Raw genomic sequence first — 6,229 nt, 5'->3', positions numbered from 1 at the left:
GTTTGATGATCTGAAACATTAAAGTGTGACAAACATGCAAAAAAATAAGAAATCAGGAAGGTGGCCAACACTTTTTCACACCACTGTATATTAAAAAAAAACATTTTATTTATTTATTTTCATTGCGTCTGAAGTGTGTGATGTTATACTGTCCTAGTAATTCATGCTGATCCTGGTCCGGTTGTGGCCAGTGAATTAAGTGGATTAACCACAGACCCACCCGTCCGTGATGTTTTATTATTCCAAGAACACAGACTCCATGTTTTCTTTGAGGAGTTTGAATGATTTGAATGATGTAAATCTACTGCAGAAAGGAAATGAGTGTTGTTGTTGTTTCTTATTTAAGTGCTGGTTTGTTCCATACTTACCCTGTCTATTTTGATCAGTACTAGACCGTATTAACCACCTCATACTGTTTCCACGACTTGTTTTATAAACGGGTGAAATGAGGTCGGTCGGTTGAACATGCAGCATATGCAGCACTGCCTCCTTAAACTAGTCCCTAAACTAATCCTGATCAGATTAGCTAGAACACATGGTGTGTTCTGACAGATGAGATGATCAGCAGATACACAGCAGTCTGACGTTCAGAGAATCATGCATCTCTTTGACACACATATAAAAATATTCCCTTCAGTGTTTTCTGAGTAAATCACGTAATGCTGCCGTTTTCTGACACACCTTCATGATCCGGGTGTGTCTGTTTATTGAGCTCACGCTGGTCAGCAGCTGAGTTTAACCCGTTTACCCACATGAAATGCATAATTTGGTGCTCTGTTTGCCTGCATTTCCATTGACTGTGAATGAATTCAGATCATATACACTAGCATTTCAAAGTTTGGAATAATCAAGGAAGCTTTAGAAATAAATCTCTTCTGCTCACCAAGCCTGCATTTATTTAATCAAACATGCAGTAAAAACAGTAATATTATGAAATATTATTACAATTTAAAATAGCTGTTTTCTATGTGAATATGTTGTCAAATGTAATCTATTCCTATGATCAAAGCTGGATTTTCAGCATCATTACTCCAGTCTTCAGTGTCATATGATCCTTCAGAGATCATTCTAATGTGCTGATCTGCTGCAAGAAACATTTCCAATTTTTTTGGGAAACTGATACACTAGCATTCTAAAGTTTGAGGTAATTAAGATATACATTTTTTTTTAAATAGGTGCATTAAATTCATCAGTATGGACAACAAATCAGCATATTAGAATAATTCCAAACTTTTGATCTGTAGTTTTTGAGACGTATGCATGATGAAGCATTTGTTTTTTAGAAGCAGACGATGATTGATCGTATTATTGATGGTTTCTATCAGGGTTTCCGCGGGTCCTTACAAAGTCTTAAATGTAGTTGTATCAAATTTAAGGCAGTAAAAAGTCTTTATTATCATTTCAAAAGGTCATAAATTTGGGGACGGAAAGACAAGAATCATGAGAGACTTGGTCTGTGTCTAGTCATAGCTGGGGGCGTGGGGAAAACAATCCTTTCCCCCTGACTAAAAAAAGCATGGTGTTAACCCAGTATGGCCCATGTAGAATCACTTCTGCCGCTCGACAGAGCAAGATATATAGAAAAACTGAGCCGTACTGGGTTGGATTGTCCGTACAGTATCTGTGACTGGACAAATGACCCAACAGAATTTTCCTGACATTTTTTGTTTCCTGATCGAGTCTCCAGGGGACTGTAACATGAAGCCGGATTAGGTGGCTAGCCAGATACGTTTCAGTTTAGTTTGCACCAATCTTGGGTTTTAGGTACCATGAAAGTGGCTTGGCTTTTAGCGGCGTTCATTGCCATAGTAACATACATTCCACAGCTGTTCATATGTCCACACATATGTTTTGTGTAAGAGACCTCAAACTGAAATTGGACCAATCAGATGTGAGAACATGTGACACATGTCTGATGCAAAAAAGTAATTTATTTGTCCTCTTTCTTGGACAAGTACTTTCTTCAGTGTAAATTTGTTTAAATTCCTCATATTCTTCAATCTCTTAACCTTTATCAAAAGAGTTTTGAATTTTGCTGGCTCTCTCACAAGAAGTGAATCACACTTGCTCTGTGTTGCAAGGCATGTGATTGGCTGTCTGCCACTGATGTCACGCATTCATGCACACACACTCCACAAACTCAGGATCAAAGCCTGAGTTGACAAAGAAAGTTGTTACCAACAAAGCCGGATTGGAGTGGTTTGGTTTTGTCAATTCGAAACTAATTCTGTAACTCTTGTTCAACTACCATCATGGTACAGGCCCCAGGTAAGGACAGCTAATCTTTTAAGGAAAGGAAGGGAAATGACGTGACGTGTGGCCAAGTAGGGTGACCCATACTCGGAATTTGTGCTCTGCATTTCACATGTGCACACACACTGTAGTGAGTAGTGATCAAGTGTAAAACTGCATTTTATGGGTTGTATTGGCCATTTAAATGTATTTCAACAGGTAAAAAGGACTGCATGAGCTATAATCTGTCAAATATAACAACCATGAATGAAATCAAGTCATTCTGAGGCAGAAACTACTACATGTTACTACATATTTCACCTGGTAAAAAGGACTGGATTGGTTGGTGAAATAGGCTTCTATTATTGCCTATAATCACGTAAATGTCATGCCAGATTACGCTATAAACGGCAAACACTTCTTTGGCCACAATTTTGATTATTCCATTACAAGAAATATTTCTTTGCTATTAGCACGAACATATTACCACGGACACAAGATTATGTGTATTTGAAGGTTATGGCCATTTGATCTGATAAAAGCAGCCGTAGATGTGTAGAAACTGGGGCGATACACCTTTAACATGTTGTGCGCACTCTCGCGGACGGTACTCAGTTTTCGGCAGGCGATCAATTTTTCGGCACGACACCGGAACCACGCGCATCTGTAGACTAGCGCAGTTTAATTCTCACACATTGTATTTATAGCTCCTCCTAACCAGCTGTGTATGAGGAATGATTACCTCAAAATATACGTTGAAATGTAGTTTTCCCTATTGCTTGCATGCCAATGATGCCGACCCCAGTCTTATATTATTCAATCTGACTGTAATTTCAGTATCCCAGGGTCCTGCAACAGTCTATATTGTTATCTCATGTTCATTAAAGCTATGACATAAAAAACCAGTATGACTTAGCATGCTTCCATGCACAGTTTCGACTGTAGCAGCGATGTTACTCAGTGCTATTAGCCTATATTCGGCGATGTGCTATATCACACAGGAATCTAGAGCAACATGGTCCCTGGAGGCTCAGAATTTTTTCACCAATCGCTTTGTGGGAGTGGTTTTACATCTCAAAATATCAGGGAGCGACATTTATTTATTTCGTCGTGAAGCCGGCTCTGTTTATTCGCCAAAATATAAAACTTCATATTGTTTTTTTTTTACTTATTAGAGGTGCAGAATGCTACACAGCAACTTTTCATCAAGTAATTCAAGTGATCAGGGGCGTAGCAGACGTTTTAAACGTGGGTGGGGACAGCTGTCAGGTGATTTATCACGATTTCAGGTCAAACATACTGCAAAATGGATGCACCTCTTTTTTCCCACCTTGCTTTTAAGGAATTCAGGTCAAATAACTATTTGACACTCCCGTTCATCAATACCAGTCCACTCTACCTTGATATCCAGTCACAAGTTCTTGTACAGATCACCTGGGTGACAACGTCTTTTAAAGGACTCCCAGTGATGATAAGCTTTCGCTGACTGTTGAAGATGGCATCTTTTCTTGATATTATGAACAGAGAAATGTACATTGATGAATCGAAACACTGGGTAGCTCCCTTGCCATTCTGTTTACCTCACAACCCATTGCCAAAACAACCAAGACCAAGCAATGAAGCGTCTCAATGTTCTGCAATGCACCTTACAAAGAAAACCTGAGATGGCCAAACACTTTGTGGGGTTTAGGTAAAACATGTTAATCAACAAACATGCAGAGCTAGCTCCCCCATTGCAGCCTGGCGAAGAATGCTTGTATTTACCAATATTTGGTGTGTACCACCCCTTGAAACCTGGGAAGATTAGGGTGGTCTTCGATTCTAGTGCTCAGTGTTGTTACAAGCTCTCCCAGTCTAGGGTTGGGAGAGGGGGTAACAGGAAAATTTTACCAAAAATGAGGAACAAATAGAAAACGTGGAGGATTCCTTTCAGTCCTCTTCCCCAGAAATGTGACAACCACTTGTTGTTTTTAAAGAAAGTGGAAGCAATTAATCTTCAGGAGAGGATCTTAGCCAAAGCAACAAACAAAGAGTTACTAACTACCGGGAGGAGAACTATAGGTAAAAGAAAAGAAATAAACAACATAAGCTTTCCTCTACTTCCTTATTAACCAAAAACAGGGATAAACATGTTTCAAAAGAAAAAGTGGCACCCTCTCCCTACAGCTTCCCAAGACACTAAAATAAGGAACCTAAGATAAATCACTGCCTGATAATAAAAGGCCACAACACTGTTTTCACATCAGAGCACACACAAATCACAAGGTGTGCAAAATAATGGCAATACAAAGAAGATCAGCACCCAAAATTCTACACTCAGTATCTGGAACACACAAGTCTGGTGCAGGGGAGAAGTAAACCTCCTCAAGCAGTGTTCACGCTGCTCTTTTGAAGCAGCACACTCTGCAGCACACTCCTTACAAGCATGAGACGTTGCTAATTAACTGCATGGCAAGCAGAGTGAGGGAGAGAGAGAGACAGAGCTCAATAGCAAAACTAATACTCATACAGAGTAAAACACATACCCAAACACATTTATACACATAATACGTCCGCAGAACGTAACACCCCCACCACCAAGAACACAAACTAGAGTTTGTGATCAAATACTTTCACTCTTAACCTTTATGTTAGAAAATAAAAATAAAAAAATGACAAGAGACAAAAAAAAAAACACCACCTCTTTACGCTCTAGAGCTGTGGTTCCTAAAGTGGGTGCCGTGACAGCTGGGGTCAATGGCGGAGCCAGGGTGTTTTCATAGGGGTGGCCAGGGAGGGACCAGCAAGCAGTCTGGGGTGGCACAGAAATCTTCATTATTTTAATATAAAAATGTGTTTGACTATAAAGTACTGGATTGTTTTAGTGCCTAAAACACAAGTAAATACAATTAATTTGTACTTAATTGTAATTGAGAGTTGTGAATTAGATCAAGTAATACTGAGTGAATATGACAATTGTTGTATTATTCCTCACCTCCAGGTATTTTAATCAAGGGGCTCACTATAGATTTATTACTCAGTCAGCTTGGTTCTGGTTCTCAACACCCACAAAAGCTTGTTCTCCATCATTGCATACTCATGGACGAGACATGCAGATAACTACATAGTTCAGTTTAGTCAACCTTCACTGATGTTATATTATATTTTAGTATATTATTCACTGATTTTATATAATCAATGAACTCTGAAAAAAGAAAACAATGAATCTTTAACATTCTATTAGTTGTGAAAAAAAAAAATTACTTCATACCTAAATTGAACTCTGTACAAAGAAAAAATATTACCAGTTAACGAAAAATTATCGCATATTTTCTAGTACAAGTGCACTGTGCTCACTTTTACTTGTGCATTAAATTACAAACAACAACAACAACAACAAAATACATATCAGCTTGCGCCTTATATTGTGATCTTGAATTGCAGAATATTTTAGTGCATGCAATTGAGAGGCGCTCTTACATGTGATGCATATACATACATGCATGCACAGTTTTGCAGCTTTAATCGCCTTTTTGGTAATTACAGGACTTAACTGACGACAGAACTATGACGTTGTGTGCTCGTAGTTTATTGTGCGCTTTATTTATGATGACGTGATATAGAGAGCGTGCGCTTCATACTCACGTACAGCTGAAGAGTGTGCACTGTGAGCACAATAAAACGGCTGACAGGGCAGGAAATTTTGTTTTTCTAAGTTTTACTGACATATAACCTAACGACTCATCAGACCACAGTTCACTGTTGTTCTACTTAAGCTCATTTAGCACCTGTACCTTTTACTCGCTCTTTGTCTTGCGCCTGGCACTGAGGCGAAGTTGAAGTGCGCGTCTGAAAAGTCTTTCAGAAAAGTTTGTTGTGGTCGTAAAGAGATACAGAGATTCTGCGTCTAAATAAATGAATTTCTTGTCAAGAAAAAAGAGGAAAAAACTGCAGTTCTGAGTGGGGTGGCCAAGCTTAGGTCAGTGGTGGCCACGGCCACCCCCTCCGCAGGGGTGCC

Source organism: Sinocyclocheilus anshuiensis, unplaced genomic scaffold (assembly GCF_001515605.1).
Source record: "Sinocyclocheilus anshuiensis isolate Anshui unplaced genomic scaffold, SAMN03320099.WGS_v1.1 scaffold2063, whole genome shotgun sequence".
In the NCBI taxonomy this organism is placed as follows: Eukaryota; Metazoa; Chordata; class Actinopteri; order Cypriniformes; family Cyprinidae; genus Sinocyclocheilus; species Sinocyclocheilus anshuiensis.
Note: the sequence above shows the minus strand (reverse complement) of the source record.